The sequence below is a fragment of the Urocitellus parryii genome, chromosome 6 (assembly GCF_045843805.1).
Source record: "Urocitellus parryii isolate mUroPar1 chromosome 6, mUroPar1.hap1, whole genome shotgun sequence".
Lineage (NCBI taxonomy): Eukaryota > Metazoa > Chordata > Mammalia > Rodentia > Sciuridae > Urocitellus > Urocitellus parryii.
This window is the reverse complement of record NC_135536.1, coordinates 171865215-171884057: the sequence shown is the minus strand read 5'-3', so window position 1 is coordinate 171884057 and position 18843 is coordinate 171865215.

The following is an 18843-nucleotide window of genomic DNA, read 5'->3' as shown; positions in this document are numbered from 1 at the left end:
TCCATTGAGGATTAAACGAGGTGATGGGACCCAGTGTCGTTTCTGGCCTTGATTTCTGGCACGTGGCAACTGCTCGATAATGTTAGTTGCTATTAGATGACCATGGCCAAGTTAGTTAACCCCTCTGTTCTTAAGGTTAACCTTGCCTCATTGAAAAATGAGGGTAATAACAGAAACCACCTGGCACTGTGGTGACTTATTTTTAGAGTTAATATTTGTAAAGCTGCTGGAATGGTGCTAGGCCCATAGTTAGTGTCATAGAAAGTGCTCTGTTATTACTCAGATCATAGTGTTATCACTCTGTTTGCCTTGTGAATTTAAAGGATTGATTTTTGTCCTGCAATCATATGGACTTTTAGCCTCTTTCTGGATTACATAGATACTTGCCTACATTTCTCTTTTTACCTCTCAAAGTTTTCCAGCCTTTTACATGGTTAGAAGAGGCAGTATAGTGTCTTTAAGAGATCTCTGGGCTTTGAGTCAGGTGGACTTTGAACTTATGCTACTGGTTCTTCATGTGACCTTGGGCAGGTTACTTGGTGTTTTCTCATCTATCTCTAGGGTGCCTGGTATCATCTTTCATGTATTTACCTCACCTGGTAAAGTAATGTATTCAGTAAAGATAGCACCTATGCCAGCAACTCTCTTAGAATAGTGAGATAAAGTGGCAAGTGCTTTGAGGAAATTATATGAGGTCCTATGGGATTCCAAGGAGGGAGAAGAAATTTCTTAATGTCTCATAAGTAGAAATACCAAGATGTTTGGGGGATAAGTGAGAATGAGTCCACCCCAATAAAATGATGAATTTCCCACCCTGAAGCCATCTTATTTCTCATTTGACAGCTGTGAATCTATATGCATGGTGGGGCCCTGAAGGTTCCCAGCCTTGGACCCCGGAAGTGACCTCCTCACTAACTGGAACAGGAGTATCTGCTAATAGAATTTTTTCCTTTTGTTTTTAGAAACCCTCCCTTGAGTCACCTTCCTTAAGTCTATTTATCCTCATGTTAATCCACTAGGTTAAAGGATAAGCAGTGTTTCCTGGAGGTGATGGGTATTAGCTTTGAGAGAGGGCATATAACCCTAGTGTGACCTGAGATAAATATTTAAGCATCAGTTTTTCCTCATCTCTGAAACAAGTATAATAGTACCCAGGGCTGTTGTGATGATCTGGTGAGATAATGCACTTAAAGGATCAACTTGGTGCAGAGCAAATACTTAAAAAAAGGTTCCCTGTTCTTTTTGTTACCATGATGATGACTATTGTATTACCAGCTTACAAAAGAGAGAGTAATCTTTCATAGTCTTTCTATTCTCTTTATTGCCTGGCACATTATAGGGGCTTAGTAAGTTTTTGTTAAATGAATGAGTGAATCCACTCAGGAAGCTCAGATAACAGTGAATTTCATACTGCAGCTAACATTTATTGAACACTTGTGCCAGAGATTATGGTAAATCTCATAACCTCCTTTAACACTCAAGTTCAACAACTTTATGTAGCCTTCTGACTTGATTCCCGAAGCATGTGTCACTGGTTTACAGAATGTGCGAGTCCAGATGCTAGGAGTGATGTCTGCTACAGAGTTCTCTATTATTTTCATAATGAGACTATGTGTTAGCTTTTCATTGCTGGAAACAAAATACCTGACAAGAACAACTTAGAGGGGGAAAAAACGTTCATTTTGGTTCATGGTTTCAAAGGTTCAGTCCACAGTGGGCTGACTTCTTTGCTCTGGGCCCAAGATCAGGCAGAACATGATGGGAGAAGGACATGTCAGAGAAGTGCGGCTCAGTTCATGGTGATCAAGAAGAGAGAGCGTTGCCAAAGACATGCCCCCAGGGACCCACTGCTCCAGCCATTCCCCATCCACCTACAGTCACTACCCAGTTAGTCCATTCAAATTATCAATCCATCAAATGGACCAATCCACTGATTAGGTAACAGCTACCATAGTTCAGTCATTTCACCTCTGAACATACCTGCATTAACATACCTCCATATCAGAACCATAACAGGTCAAGGGTACCATGATGCCTGTTAGCCTCTGGTAAGACAGGAGGCTGGTATCATGCGACATCAGGCACTGTGTTCTCATCTCCTGAGGATGAGCTGCTTTGATGCACTTTCTCTTTTCTGGACATTGCACTCCCGGAGCAACAAGGATCAGTCAGAACTTGGGAGGGCCCTGCTCCTCAGGGTGATGATGTTACATAGCATCGGCATCACATTTGTCTGTCCCTTCTGTGGCCACTTTCAGAGGAGTAGCAGCTCTAGAGTAAGAACAGGGAGGGTCTTTGTGCTGCTTTTGATCCCCTCCCTGTATTTGAGTTTGGGGTTAGAGAATCGTTTAGGAATCATCTATTAGGATTCTATGCGGTCTCAGGGTTCCAGGGCCCCATCCCTCATCAAGAGCTGCTCTGGGAAAAGAACCACCTGAACACACAGAGCTTGGGTGGGGCATCCTGGTTCAACCAGAGAGAGCTCTTTAGAACATTGATGAACATGTTTCTCTTTATCCTCAATAAGAATTTTGAAAGCAAGTCGACACTTTGAACAAGTCATCATTTACTGAAATGTATGCAAGCATTTGTTCATTCACTGATTCAGCACATTTCCAGACACTATGCTAGGGCACTGGGGATCCATCACTAAACCAAATGAAGATCCTGCCATCAAATAGCCCATATTCTAGGGCAGCCTGTGCCATGCAGTGCCTTTCCAGGGAGGTGACATTGGAGCGGAGAACTGATAAATGATGGAAGAAGGTTCCAAGCAAAAGGAATAGCTGTGCAGAGTTTCTGAGGAAAAAGGCTAAGGCAGCTGTGGAAGAGCACCATGGAGCCGGTGGAAAGAGAGAAGAGGCGGGGGTCTAGATTACTAGGACCTGGGACACCATGGAAAGGGCTTTAGATTTTATTCTGAGGAAGATGGGAGGACGCTGGAGAGGTGGCAGAACCTAATCGATAGAAGCATTCTGGCTACTGGATGGAGAACAGAATTGAGGAAGTAAGAGTGAAAATGGGCCAACTAGGAGGCTCAACAAAGACTCCAGGTGGGAGATGATAAGAACTTGGACTTGGGCGGTAGAGAAAAGTGAGAAGTACTTGGCTTTGGGAGAAATGTTGAAGGTGGAGCGGATGAGTTCCATGTTGGGTGGGAGAGAAATGAGGAATGACTCCAAGGCCTGGGACCTGGGCACTTGGCTAAGAGGTGCTATTTCCTGGCATAGCAAAGGAAGGAGGGAAAATGACTGATGTCTGTCACAGTTTGCCAGATCAACTATTTTTCATGATGGCAGAGGCATCACTTGTTAGATGGAATGTTGGAATATCTGATGTCAAAAGGTTGTTTCAGCTGAGGTTTTCCCACAGTAATGAGTTATTTGCCCAAGGTCACACAAGTTAGCATGGAAGCTAGATCAACTGATCGCCAGTGCTAAGGCCTCATAGTGCCTATTAACATCAACAAAATTTCATTTCTATTGGCTCCATTTCAGGTTCAGGCAGCTGTGCCCAGAGGCACTGGTGGTTTTTGATGTCTAGGTGGTTTACTGCTCCACGGGGAGTTCATGTAGTGCAACTGGACTAGCTCTTCTCCCAGTAGCGTACCTGAAGGAGAATTCACAGACTGGAGTGCATTCCAACGAGATGCTCAGAATGCCCTGGGCACTGAGCAGCAACCCTGCCCAGGGGCAGCTGGGAAGCTTACCTGGGGGATACCTCAGGTGGGACTTGAGTGGTCCTCTGAGACTGATGGGCTCTCCAAGGCAGTATCCCTCTTGATCCTGTGTGTTGACTGGCTCAGATTGTATATCATTTGTGGTTTTCATATAATTAAAGTATTATCCCGAGGCTCTTTATGGGTTTGGCCACTTCCTCTTGGAGAGGGAGGTGGATGCCCTGGTATTGAGGTCAGCTTTCTTGTCGCAGTCTTGCCAGTGTCTGTTTAAACTGGAATTTGAAAGTAGCTAAGGTGGTGGGTGTGGTGGAGGGGTCTCAGAAGTTTTTTTGTTTCCCTTTCTTTCTTTTTTTCTTTTCCTCTTCTTTTTTTCTTCTTTTGGTATTTGGGATCAAACCCAGAGCCTCATGCATGCTAAGCATGAGCTTTACTGCTGAGCTTGAACTACAAGATGAAATATTGTTCACATTGACCTTGAACTAGGGTGGGCTCCTTGCAGGAGCTGGAGAGGAGTTAGGGAGAAGAACCTGGAGGAGGCTGCATGCTCATTGGCTTTGGGCCTGAGGGCTGTTGTGTGAGGAGCACCTACAGCTTCGAGTAACAGAATACTACCTACAGTGCCTTTCAAAGAGCAGGGGTTTATTTTTCTCACATACCAAGAGATCTAAATTGGGCAGCTGCTGGTATTGGTTCAGGATCTCTGGCCTTTACATCTTCCCTTCCCTTGGCAGGGTGGCTTTTGTTCTCATGGTCACCAATCGTTTGCCTCAGCTGCAGGCATGGAACCTTCATTCAGGGCAAGAAGAGATAAAAAGGGGCAACTAGCCAGTGCCAGCTGTGTCTTTCTCTTTGTTGATTTTTTTTTAGTTTTGTTTTTCTTTTAAGATTTTTTTTTCCTTTTTGAGCAGTTGTTCATTCATAGCAAAATTGAGTGGAAGATACAGAAATGTCCCTTATATTCCCAGACTCCCTCCCGCAACACACATACATAGCATCTCTCGCATCAATATCCCCTTAGGGGTGGTACATTTGTTATAATTGGTGAACCTACATTGATAACATCATCATCACTCAAAGTCTGCAGTCTACATTAGGGTTGTTGTCTTTGTGTTGTCTGGTCTATAAATTTGGATGAATGTAAAGTGACATGTATACATTATAGTATCATTCAGGGTATTTTTCACTGCTTATAGCTCCAGCTGCTTGGAAAGCTGAGGCAGGAAGATTGCTTGAATCCAGGAGTAGGAGACCATCTTAGGGATGCCTGGGAAAAAAAGTGAGACCCTGTCTCAAAAACAAAAGAAAACCATAAAATCCTCTGTGTTCCATCTGTTCATTGGTCTCTCTTCCTTAACCCCTGAAAACCACCCATCTTTTTTTTTTAACTGTTTCTATATTTTTGCATTTTCCAGAATATTATGTGGTTGGAATCATACAGTGCATAGCCCTTTCAGATTGACTTATTTTGTTAATAATATACTTTTAAGGTTCCTCTGTCTCTTTTTATAGCTTGATAGCTTCTTTCTTTGTAGCACAGAATAGCATCCCATTGTACCACAGTTTATTGAACTATTCACCTAATGAAGGATGTCTTGGTTTGGGCAATTATGCAGAAAGCTGCTTATGTGCACATGTGTCTGTGTGAACATAAGTTTCCAACTCCTTTGGGTTAATATCTACGAGTGTGATTGTTAAGAGTAGATTTAATTTTGTGAGAAATCAATCACCAAACTGTCTTCCAAAGTGACTGCACCATTTTGCATTCCCACCATAAGTGAATGAGAGCTCCTGTTGATCCACACCCTCCCCAGCATTCCATGGTGTCAGTGTTTCAAAGTTTTGCCATTCTGATAGGTGTATTGGGTCTATCTCCTTTTACTAGAAGAGCAAAAGCTTTCTCAGAACCCTGACAACATTCTCACACTAGCCACCTTCACTTCACCTTCATGTGACTTGGTTTCCACTATGCCGTGTGACCATCCAGGATGAAAGACAGCCTGGAAGATGAATACTGTATTTAGTTTTGTAGAGAGATTACAGGCCAGAGAGAAAAGGGCAGCACCGTTTAATGGGATATGGTGGAGCTACATATATAATTGTATTTCTTTATTATTTTAAATTTTTTTTGGTACCGGGGATTGAACTCAGGGCACTTAACCACTGAGCCACATCCCCAGCCCTATTTTGTATTTTATTTAGAGACAGGGTCTCACTGAGTTACTTAGTACCTTGCTTTTGCTGAGGTTGGCTTTGAACTTTCGATCCTCCTGCCTCAGCCTCCTGAGCGTCTGGGATTACAGGTGCAGGAATGCACCACAGCACCTGGCTACATATGTAATTTTAAATGTTCTATTAGTTACATTTTAACTAGGTAAAAAGAAAAAAAAAACAGTAAATAAATGTTTAAACTGTTTTATTTAACCTAATATAGCTGAAATCATTTCATCATGTAGTCACAATATAAAATTTTTTAATGAGACATTTTGCAGTTTTTTTTGTATGAAATCTTCAAAACTCGATATATATTTTATATCAACAGCACATTTCCATTTAGACCAGCCACATTTCAAGTGCCTAGCAGTCACATGTGACTGTGACTGCCATATTAGCGGTATATAAGACAACATGTAGGATGAGAAAAACGACAATATCCTGCCACAGCTATTTTGTTGCTTCTAGTGAGGGAGTAGAAATATTTTAGGTCAATTTCTGTATATTTTTTTCTTGTTGAGACTTTGTGCTAACTTGGGCTGCACTACTAAACATGTTGTAGGAGAGTGCTCATGTAATGAGAGGGATCTTACTAACAGAGTAGCCAAAGAAAGAATAGGAGGCAACAAGTTTTCTGCCCTGAGGATTGTTCAAGCATAAGTGAAAGCCATGGTCTCAACTCTTCCTTACTAACATAGACGGGGTTATGATGACTTAGGAGAGGAGTGAGTTGCTTTCTCTTGTCTGCTCTCTGGACATAGCATAGCTAGATTGCTTGGTGGAAGAAATAGTGTAGAAAAATGTTATGTAGACCCAGGAGTAGGAATGATCTTTGTTTTATTCTGATCTTATGAACCCATTATAATACTTATATTTTTCTGACTAGTAGACCATATGAAGTTTCTATGTTGATTCTGAAATGTATTCTGTGCTATGCTTGCCTGTGCTCTTAGGAGGCAGAGACATGGTGATTTTCCTCATTTTCTCAAAGAATAAGTTCTTCTGAGGTAGACGAGATTCTCCTAAAAGATGGAAAATGTGTTTTAAAACCAACATCATGTTGTTTAGATCTTATATATCCATACTGATCTCTAGTAGTTCTACTGATTGCTGTCAGTGAGGCTACTGAAGCCACCAAATGTCATGGTGGATTTGTCTTTTTCTTCTTTTGGCACTACTAGTTTGTGCTTCTTGTATTTTTAGGCCCTATTGTTTGGTGCATATATAGTTAGAATTGTTATGTCTTCTGGTTGGTTGATTCTCTTATCATTATGAAATGTTCTTCTTGTTTCTAGTAATTTTCTTTGTTCTGAAGTCTAACTTATCAGATATTCTTTTAGCTCCTCCTGATTTTTTAAATTAATGTTTGCACGGCATTCTTGTTACATCCTTTTTCTTTCATCCTTTTGTTAAATTTGAGATGAGTTTCTTATAAGCAGAGTCTACTTGCATAATTTTTGTTAATCCCCTCTGCCAATTTCTGTCTTTTGGTTGATATATTTAGGCCATTTACATTTAAGGTAATTGTTGATATATTAGAGCTTAGGTTTGGTACTTTATTATTTGTTTTGTTTGTTTCTTCTACTTCTTATTTGTCTGCTTCTGTTTTGTACCATTTCTGTGGTTTTTAAGAACATATTTTAAGATTCCATCTTGCTTTATTTATAATGCTTTTGAGTATAACTCTGTATAATTTCCTTAGTAGTTACTGTCAGTTATTGTACATCATACATAAGTAATTTTACCACTTCGAGTGAAATATAGAATCTGCATTTAGGCTTCTTTACCTTCACTGCTTTTAAGTATCACTTACATGAGTACCAAATAGTGTTTTATTTTTTTGTTTCAATATCAAACATGATTTATAAAGCTCATGATAAGAGTAGTTGATTGCATGGACTCATATCTGTTTTTCCATTGTTTCTTCTCCCTTTTTTCTTCTTCTTTTTTTTCTTTTTGCAATACTGGGAAATCAAACCTAGGACCTTCCTCCTTTTCAATGCTCCAAGATTCCAAATTTTATAATTGTCTTTCTATTTGAAGAACTTCCTTGAGCCAGTCTTTAAGTGCAGGTCAGCAAGTGTCAGATTCTTTTAGCTTTCATTTGAGAATGGCTTTATATCCTCCTTTACTCACAAAGGACAATTTTTCCAGATATAGAATTCATGACTGACAGTTCTTTTCCTAAAGCATTTTTAAAACATTTGTACCATTTCTCTGTGGCCTCTGTGGTTCCAGATGTCATATCTGCTGTCATTCAAATTGGTTTTCCTCTAGAGATAATGTGCAGTCCCCCCTCAACCCCACCCCAGCTGCTTTTAAAATACTTTGTCTTTAGTTTTTAGAAGGTTAGTTATTATGGGTCTTGGAATGGATTACTTTGGACTTATCCTCTTTGGATTTAGCTCAGCTTCTGGACTCTGTAGTTTTGTGTCTTTGCCAAACTTGGAAAACATTTAGTCATTATTTTATTTGAATATTCTTTTAGCACCTCCTCTCCTCTCCTTCTGTGACCCCAGTGACACAAATGCCCCAGAGGCTACTAGTCTACATCTTCTCTGTTGTTCACATTGCTCAGGTTCACTGATTCTATTCTGTTATCTTCTCTCTAATATCAACACCATCCAGGGAGATATTTATTTCTGCTATTATATTTTCAGTTTTATAATCTTCATTGGTTCTTTTTTATAACTTCCATTTCTTGCTGAGATTTTCTATTTTTTCATTAGCATCAAGAGAATTTGTAATTGATTGTTGAAGCATTTTTATGATAACTCCTTTAAAATCCTTCTTGAATAATTCCAACATCTAATTCATCTCAGGTGACATTAGTCGATTGATTGATCTTTCTCATTCAAATTGCAATTTCTTGGTTCTTCTTTGGATCCATGTTGGTGTGGCCCAGGGTGGCAGAAGAGGTTTCCCCAGACCAGAACCACTGGGGGTGTCTCAGCTGGGGAGCAGAGTCAGGCCTGGAGGATAAAGAAGACAAGGCACTTGCATGATAGAATCCCTTTTGTTAGTGCCACATAGCTCCCCCTATATCTCTGGGTGGGAGGGATAGAGTTTCAGGCCCATAAGGACAAAGAGGCTTCCTGGGCTGGTCTGTTAATTGTGTCATGGTTGCTCTTGTAGTGCCTTGGTACTACCACAGTGTGACTTGGTGGGGGACGGGAGACCCAGGGCCAGCAGGGAAGGAACACACTTCCTCTGGCCTCTCTTCCCTTCTCTTTTTGTAGGGTTTCTCATCTGTCACCCTTGCTGGTACTACTGGGCTCCCCGGGTGGTGCAGATGGGGAGTGGTGAGGTGGGGGGTGAGGTGAGGGGCAACTGATGTTAGATCTGGGGGAGGGATGAACCTGCCTGAGCTGCTTTCTGTTGCTAGGTTGGGGGCCAATTGTCCTGGGCCCATGTTTTGTCTTTTGTTTGCTGGAAGGACAGGAAGCAAGAACTCAAGTTACTTTTTGTAAGCCCCCCCATCTTCCTCCCTGCTTCCATTCTTCCCATGCTGCCTGTTGAGTGACCTGCACAGCGGACTCCACGTGCCTGGTACTTTATCTGTCCCTGAAGTGCTCGAAAACACCCTCTTCTGGTGACCTGGGGAGCCCATCCCCACTCACCTCTGAAAACACACAGCTCGTGGCTGTGTCGTGTTCAATCAGAAACCTGTGTCTGATGGCCAACAGTCCCACTTGAAAACATACCCAGAAAGCAGGAAAAAAGGAAAAGGAAATGAAGGTGCATCCCCCTTGTTTCATAGGTTCTTTGGCAGCCCTCTGGGTGGGATTTCCTTTTCCTTCCTAGTGGGAAGATTTCACAGGAGCCAAGAGGCTTCACCTACCCTCAGTTCTTGCAGGAACAAATATGGATATATCAGATAACAACTTGATAGTTTCCTGCTTTCGCTTTTTATATATTCTTATTTCAAATGGAAGGACTAGTTGTTCGCTATCAAGGCAAAGCTTCTTCCCTTAAAATAGTTTCTTCCAAATGTTAGCTTTGTTTCTGGTTTTTTTAAAGAAAGGGCTGGGGATGGGGCTCAGTGGTAGAGTGCTGGTCAGGCATCCATGAGGCCCTGGTTCCATCCTCAGTCTGTGACAGGTCTGTCTGTGAGAATCCTGCTCACCCTTCAGGTCTAGCTTGCACTTTTTTTTCCTTTCCTTTTCTTTCTTTTTTTTGTTTTTTTTTGTTGTTGTTGTTGTGGCGGGGGGTGGGTGTACCAGGGATTGAACTCAGGGGCACTCAACCACTGAGCCATATCCCCAGCCCTGTTTTGTGTTTTATTTAGAAACAGAGTCTCACTGAGTTGCTGAAGCTGGCTTTGAACTCGTGATCCTCCTACCTCAGCCTCCCGAGCCTCTGGGATGACCGGCGTGTACCACTGTGCCTGGCCCAGCTTGCACTTTCGTGGCAGTACGAAGCCTTCCCTTAACACTCCCACCCAGAGGTCCTGGCCTTTCTCTCAGTCCTAGCTGAGTACCCGAGTCGTGCAGGTACTGTTTTGCTGTCTCTCTTGCAAAGCTGTTTAACTCTTGCCTAGTGTTTTATTTAATCCCATTTAGAAAATAACAGCCAAAATCTTTTCATCTCTACAAGGGCCTGCGTAACCCCACGACTCCCCAATGTTTCCCCTCCCTCTCCCTCTGCCTCAGCCACACAGCTCTTCCTTTTCCTGGAGATGCTAAACACATTCACTGTCAAATCCCCAGGACCTAGAACCCTGCCTGCTGCCATAGGCACTCACATCAATAGCTGTTGAATTAATGAGTGAATGGGCTTAACTTTATTTTATTAAATTGTCATCACAAATGTAGTCTGTGCTTATTTTAGGACTTTGGGAAATATAAAAATGTAAAGGAAAATCCTACATAATTCCATGCTTGAGAGTCAAAACATAATTCACACTTAAAAAGTGTTCTTTCTAATCCTTTTACTATTTATGGTATTTTGGCTGATTTTTTCCTGGGAATGGAACCCAGGGGCACTTACCGATGAGCTACATCTCTAGCCCTTTCTATTTTTTTTTTTTTTTTTTTATTTTGAGACAGGCTCTGTCTTAAGTTGCCCAGCTGGCCTTGAACATGCAATCCTCCTGCCTCACTGCCTCCAGGTTGCTGGGATTACAGGAGTTGCCAAAGCACCCAACTGACTGATTTGTTTTATATGGTTAGATTCATAATATATTTTATGTAGAATTTTATCATTTTATATGTGAATGTCTGGCTTTTCCTATTATGTTTGTCTATTTGTACTGTTTTGTAGTCCAAAAAGGATTTCAGGCCCTATGAGATTTTCAAGTACAGAGTCTCTCTCTAATGCCTGCAGCATGCAGGCTCAAGCCCTGCTCCTAATGAGACTCATGAGAGAGCAGGGAATGAGCCTGGGAGGCTTGCTCTCCAGCAGAGGGTGGCCACATATGGGACTGTATTTGATTCTGAGAAGCAGCCAGAACCTCCCAGCTGTGGTCCTGGCAGGTTACCTTTGGAACTGAGTTCTGGCTCTGGTCTTTGTTTGTTCCCTTCTCTCTTCATCTTTCTTTTCTGGAGGGGAACATGTTTGAAGGCCTGGTCACAAAGAGTGGCCTTTCTCTAGACCAAATCAGACTCATTCCATCCCGCAGGAGTCTATTACCAAAGGAGCTCTGTGCATGTGAAGAATGCTCAGGAAGCCCCAGGCCAGCAACTGGAACGTGTCTGTGTTCCTCTTTCCTCCCATCCCCTGAGACACATGCCCCAAACTCTCCGATCCCTTCACCTTCCCAAATTCCAGGCTCCTCTGGCTGGAAGTTTGCAAAACAATGGTGTGTGGATGTCTCTCAGAAGCCAGGGTCCTAGGGGTGCTTGTAGCACCTAGCCTAAGTGATGACACTATACTGCCTCTTGCCACAGCATCATTGCACGAGCTGTCCCCTTCCTTGATACATCACACACGTCCACCCTGTCCCAACCTGCTCCCTCATCAGATCTCAGTGTTACTTCTTCAGGGAAGTCTTCCTCTGACCCTGGGCTTAAGCTTGTGCCCTATTAAGTGGTCACGTAGAAAGGTACCGTATGTCCTTCCTTTCTTCCTTGTACCCATCAGATGATACTTCTTCATTTGTGCATGTTTTCATCACCCATTGGGCTGTAAATGCAATGAGGGTGGAGACCACATCTGGTTTTGTTCATTATGTCCCCTGAGCTTAGCACAGAGCCTGGGAATTTGATAGCATTCAAAATATTTTTGGAATGGATGAATGAATGATGGACATTTGACTTAAGGCAATTAAGAGGTTAGAGCCAGACATCCAGAGTTCAAAACCAACAACGTGACTTCGGGTAATAACACAGTCTCTCCATGCCACCCTTGCCCTCCGTAAAATGGGAATAATACCAGATCTCTCATAGGGTTGTTGCCTGGAATTGTTGCAAAGATCGAACAAAGCACCCTGTATACAAAACTTCAAGCAGAGCCAAGCTCATTATAAATCTTCGATGTATATTGGCACTATTATCACATCCACCATTTTCTAGGATATTGAAATACGTCTGTCATGAATATTATTTTATATGAATCTTGATGTACTTTGATGAGTGTTTCAGTAGGTGAGAGTCCTAGAAGCTGGATTATTGCCTCAGAAGATTGATTTATTTGGAAGTACTTTTTGCACTTTGCTAAATGGAGAGGCATGGGAGGCCAACAGTCCTGTTAGGTCCTGGGTCAGCAGAAGTTGGACACTCAGCGTTTAGTCAGTGGTAGTAAGTATTAAGTAAAGGGTGCATTGATGACAAGTTGTCTCAGCTCTTCGATTTCACCTAAGGGCCTTTCATGCACTGGGGAAGCTTTCCAAGAGCAGATCAGGCCGTGTGGCCCAACTCTATTTACAAAATTCTTCGAAGTTCGGGAGCCTATTTCTAAACTCTGTTCTGTAGAGTATATTCCTACCTTCCTTCCTTCCACCCTCATTGTTCTTGTTTTGCAAGAAATCCTTGGCTTTGGTCGCATCCCAGAAAAGTGGAGAATCAACTTGTTGAAACTGTGTCAACTTGCTGGTCTATCTGCAGCACACACAGGCCCCCACACGCCTGCAAACCCAGGCACGCACGTGCGCACACGATCGCCCACAGGCTTCAACTGGGATTTTCCTTGGAGTTACATTGAACCAGTGGACTAATTTGGAGAGAATTAATTTCTTTTCAATGCTGAGCCTTCCCATCTGGAAACATGTCATATTGTTCCATTTTTTTTTTGGATTTTACTTTTTATGTTCTTCAGTAACATTTTTACAGTTCCTGTATAGATGTGGCCCACGTTTGGGATTCCTTGTTGCCACTGTCAATAGGGTCTCATTTATTACATTTTGTCAGTTGGTTATTACTGACTATAGGAACACCATCTTTTACTTTTGCTATTTATTCCTGGTAAGAGGTGAACTGAGAACATTTGAGACAGATGGCTAAGCTGATTTTAGTTGCCATGTTACAGGAGGAGTGATAAATCAGACACTATAAACAACTCCGAGGCAGGGATTAGAATGACCTATGGGTGGTTCACAGGGCGTGGAGTACATGAAATATGTCAATAACATCTTTACTTGGTTTGGTTGCTAGTTAGCATTGGATGCAGGTTTATCTTTTACCTCATAAACTTTATTCCCGAACAATCCAGGTTGGTTTACAGAATAACTTCAGGCAGCCTAGGCAAGATGGTATGGAAATATATTTTTAGGGGAGTCACTTTTATTTGTTTTTGAAGGTTTGGGTTTTGTTAGAGGGCCTTCCCAACAGTACCACCAGTTTTGTGTCATGTCCATGATAATGTATGTCCCAAGGTTTGCAGTTTTTCAAACTATCTTTTGACCTTTGGCCTTTATTGTCATGATGAAATTCTGGACTGTTTCTTTTTATTTTTACCATAACCATTTTATAGAGATAAAATTTGCATAGCATAAAACTCACATAAAGTATACAATTCAATTTTGTTCTGTTTTGTTTTAGAATTTTCAGAGTTTAGCAGCCATCACTACGGATTTGAGAATATTTTGATCACCTTAAACAGAAACACTTTCTGATTGGTAATCACTCCCTTTCTCCTCAATCCTCCTCTGACCTAGGCAACCATTCATCTGCTTTCTGTATCTATAAATTTGACTATTTTGGTACTCTGGAGGCTGAGGCAGGAGGATCCCTTGAGTCCAGGAGTTCAAGATTGGCATGGATAACATAGTGAGACTGGTTCAAAATCAATCAATCAATCAATCAATCAGCCTATTCTGTACATTTAAAAGGAACAATATAATACGAAGTTCTTTTTGATTGGCTTCTTCACTGAGCATCATGTTTTAGCATGTTTCAGTTCTTTATTCCTTTTTACTGTTTCATGTCCCATTGCGGAACTCTGTTTACTTCCTGGTCGGTGGTCATCTGGGTTGGTCCTACTTTTTAACTCTACTTTTTGCTAATAGAAAGTATCTGGGTGCAGGTTCTTGTGTGGATGAATGTTTTCATTTCTCTTGGGCATATGCCTAGAAGTGAAATTGCTGGATCCTATGCTAACCCTAGGATGAAACTTTTGGGAAACTGTCACACTCTTTTCCAAATGGGCTGTACCATTTTGCCTTCTCTCCGGCACTGTAGGAGTGATTTCCAATTTTTCCAGCTCTCATTACCTGTCTTTTTGATGAGAGCCATTCTAATGAGTACGAGACGGTATCCCCTTGTGGTTTTGATGTACATTTCCCTGACAGCTAAACCTTACAGTTTTTTTTTTAATCTATCATTTAAGAGTTCCCCTTTGCCTCCCCTTGGAGCTCCCCTGGCTAGATTTGTGATTGGAGTTCCATACTTATTTTTTCCCTGCAGATCCCAGAAAGCCACACAAGTAGATGATGTGCCCTATAACCACTGTTAACGCTGGCAGACAGGGTGGAACTGGACCAGGAAGAACCTCAGGAGGAAAAATTGGAATGTGTGTGTGGCTTATGGCCCCCAGAAGAAAATTAGTTACGTAGATATCTCCATCAACCATAGACCTTTGGTCCAGTTATTTAAAAACTCAGAACTAAATGAGGAAAGAAACTTTTTTTTCCTGGAATCCTTCATTAATCATTAACTCCTGATGACTTGTAGGAAGAAAAATCTAACATGTCTTATCTGACATGAAAATGTGCACACCTCTCCGTGAACACGTGCTGCTGGGTTAAAGATGAGATGCCAACAGTGGGTGGCGGGGAGGAAGCATGGAGAGTGTGGTAGGGCTACCGGGCCTACCGGTCTCACATGTCTTAGAGGATACGCCACATGGAGATTAGGAAGGAGGAACAAGTAGTGCATTACTAAAAAACAGGACCAAGAAATGGAAGAAAAGTCAATATTTTTGTCAGTGTGAGAGCCTCACAAATCTGAGCTTGAGAGATTGAGGAGAACGGAGACTCAAACAGCCTCGGCTGTGGCATGTCATGTTATCACAGTGACCGCCTTTTAGCCAGTACTCACCATGGGACAGGCCAGGCCTAGTGTGGGCACCTGAATAATTCCACTTCCTCCTCATAGCACTCCCCACCCCTATTTTTTAGATGAGGGAAATGAGATTATATGGCCTGTCCAAAGTGGCTTGGAAATATAAATTAAGATGGCTGCAGTTTGGCCTTGGGGGTTGCATCTGACAGGCTGCAGTTTATCGCAGACACTCTCTCCACCCCCCACCCCTAGGTCTTTAACTGCCAGATAAAGAATGATGTTTGGAAAGAATGACCTCATGTGAGATCCCTGTTTGTGACCGTTTCCAATCCTGGGACTTCTACTTTCTTGCTGGCCATCTCAGAAGACTTATTGCTCACCGATGACCCTCACAGTGGCCCCCTAGCAGCTAATCATATGAGCAGACCCTCAGCACCAATCCAAACTCATTCAAAACAGTTCATGTAACTAACAGGGCCTGTTGAAATTTGTTAAAACAAGTCAGTTCACCTCACCCCATTATCCCCCTTTGAAAACTCAATCCTCCTCCCCTCCACACTTCTTCAGTTTCTAACAACCTGTGTCTCCCAATTTATAAATCTATTTATAATCTCTTCTGCATTCAAATGAAAGCTTCTTTGCACTTATTTAAACCTCATTTATGAATTCTTGGTTTATACTCGACAGGTAGCATTTGAAATCAAGCCTTTTTGGATCTTAACCACTCAAAACTATGGTTGTTCTGAAAAGTAATGGAATATAGAGAAACTGTTATAGCTTAAATAAAAATAGAATCTGGGTAAAACTAAGAAGAAACTAGAGATTTTTTAGCGAACTACCAAAAGAAAGACCAGAGATTCCAGGCAAGGCTGAACTCAGATAACTCTATCAAAGAATAAAGAGTAAGGATTATCTTTAAAAAGACTAAGTCTTATAAAGATTTAGATGGTTTCTATAATCGCAGGAAACAATGACCTACTTTTATGTACAAGTTCGAAACTGTGTGTGAATAGTCCGTTCTCTATACCTTCCTAATCCAATAAGCTCTCCCATTTGTAATGAATAGGGTAGTTACTTTAAAGACAGGTGATATGAGGTTTTCCTGGGAGGGGTGAGGAATATTCTAGCAAGAATAAAGAGAAAAAAATAATGCGGCCAATGTTAAAGCTCTAGGAATGAGTTCAGTCCCTTGGATGATGGGGATTGGCAGTGAAGGGCTTGCCAGGCCTTGCTCTTAATACTGTCTCACAAGGTGTGGCAGCAACAACAACAAAAGCACAAAAAAAATTAAAAAACACCTGTGACCTGAAAAGACTATTGCCACCCCCACCCCCACCCCACACCTGTCAATTCTTAATGAAGCATCCTTGGTGATTCCCAGAGCAAAGCCAGCAGGAACTATCACTTGTCCTAGCAGCTCCTCCCGGAGACACACCTTTATGACTGGGACCCCCTGGAGCCAGGGCCTGGCTGGAGAATGAGCAGACTCCTGGACGGGCAGGCGGCTTGGGGATAAGGAAGATCAAAAGTCCTAAGTGCTTCATTCTTCACTCATCCTGCCCTAATTGGGGCCACCCTGGATTCTGGCCAGGGGTGGAAGTTTCACCCCGAGCCTTCTATTTTATAGGCTTTTGTGACCATCGGTCTTTGTTTCCTAGGTTGAGATTTGTCTCCGGAGAATCCCAAACCACTTCAATGTGGAGCCATCAGAGTCCCCGCCTGTCAGAATTAATAGGCAGTCGTCGCCAAGCGTTTTGTTAATGCGCCAGGTGAGGCCGGCTGCAGAGCCGGTGGGGCTCAGTCACAGTGAAGCTGTGGATCGCACCTCTCTTGCAACATTTTTTTTTTTTTTTTTTTTGAGAAGCTTCAGGCTTTTCTTAAACACTTAAAGGTTACATCTTCATCTGGAACTGTGACAGAAAGAGACAGATGGGCAGATGATAAGGAGTACAGGAAGGACTGCACATTTAGATTTTGAATGGATCTTCTACCTCACCTCCACCCAGGAAAGGTGTGTCAGAGTCCCTGGGTTTGGAATTTGCTAGAAGGGTTCACAGCACTCAGCATATTGTACTCATAGCTAGGATTTATGACAAGGGAAGGATCCAAAGTGAGATCAACAGAGGGAGAAGTTCAGAGGGAACCAGGAGCCAGCTACAGAGTGTCCTCTCCCTGTAGAGTCACACAGGACGTGCCCAGTTCCTCCCAGGACAAATTGTGACAACTCATGTCAAAGGTCTACCTGGGATATTCTTTGGAAACTCATGCCCAGATGGTCACATGGGCACTTTCTAGAAGGAAGACAGATATTCAGCATAAATCCTGTTGTGTGCACAAATGACCCAGGCACAGCGAGCCACCTTTATGATGGGCAAGTTTCATATTAGTGGAGGGAACTGTTGACCCGGCGAGTTCCCAGGTGTCAATCAAAGGCCACCCTTGCAAAGCAAGCCTCTCTACAGAGCCATCCCTGGCCGCTATGTTAACGCCGCTACACAGACAGGCAGATGCTTTTGTTCTTGTTCTGTTAGAACTTGGGAAATTGCCAGCAATAAGGTCAAAGAGAGTTTATCAACCTGAATCCCAGAGACTCACATTTCTAGCAGGCCGTCTCTTCCATGGTCCCAAGATCCGTCAAATCTAGTGTGTCCAAGCCAAACTCGTTGTATCCCACTTTCTGGCTCTTTGAACCTTCTACTTAGCAGCTCTAGGGAAGTCATCCTTAACATTCACATCCACTACACCTGCACAGTGACTCGACACCCAGTCTCACTGTTTCTGCAACTTAATGTCTCTCGGTCTTCTTCCTTGGTCCAGCTGCTGCTTCCCAGGTTCAACTTCTGTCATCTTGCTCTGGGACAGTGGCTTTCTAATAGGTCTCTGTCTATAACAACTCTCTCTCTCTCATTTTTTTTTTTTTATCCTGTGTACCGTCCACATTAATTGCTCCCAGATGACTTTTCCATTTTTCTTTTTCTTAAAAACTATTCTTTAACTTTTTGTTGGAACATGTTTAAGTTATTCCTTTTATTTGAGAAAGTAATATAGGCACAGGGTAGAAATTCAAAGACTATGAAAGGATATGCAATGACAATAAGTTCTCTCACTTCATGTTCCCACAAGTGGCTGTGGATGTGGCTCAGTGGTGGATGCTGGCCTTGCTTGGACCTGGGTTCAATTGCTGATGCCCTCAAATAAGCAGAAGCCATTCCCAGTAAGATTTCTAGTACCCTTCACCGGAGATACTCACTGTTCATTATTTGTGTGTCTCCTTCCAAAATTTTTCTCTGCCTGTACAAGCATGTGTAGGTAGGGATACCATCCAACACATACTGCACACAAATGAAAATAAACTCTACATGCCGGTCCACGTTTTTCTCTTTCATTTAATGTCACCTTCAAGAACTTCCCTTATCTATACATGCTGATCTATCCCATTTTAAAGTGTCATAGTATTCTGTTGTAGGAATGCAATTGACTTACCCAGTTCGCTCCTGATGATAATTGAGTTATTTC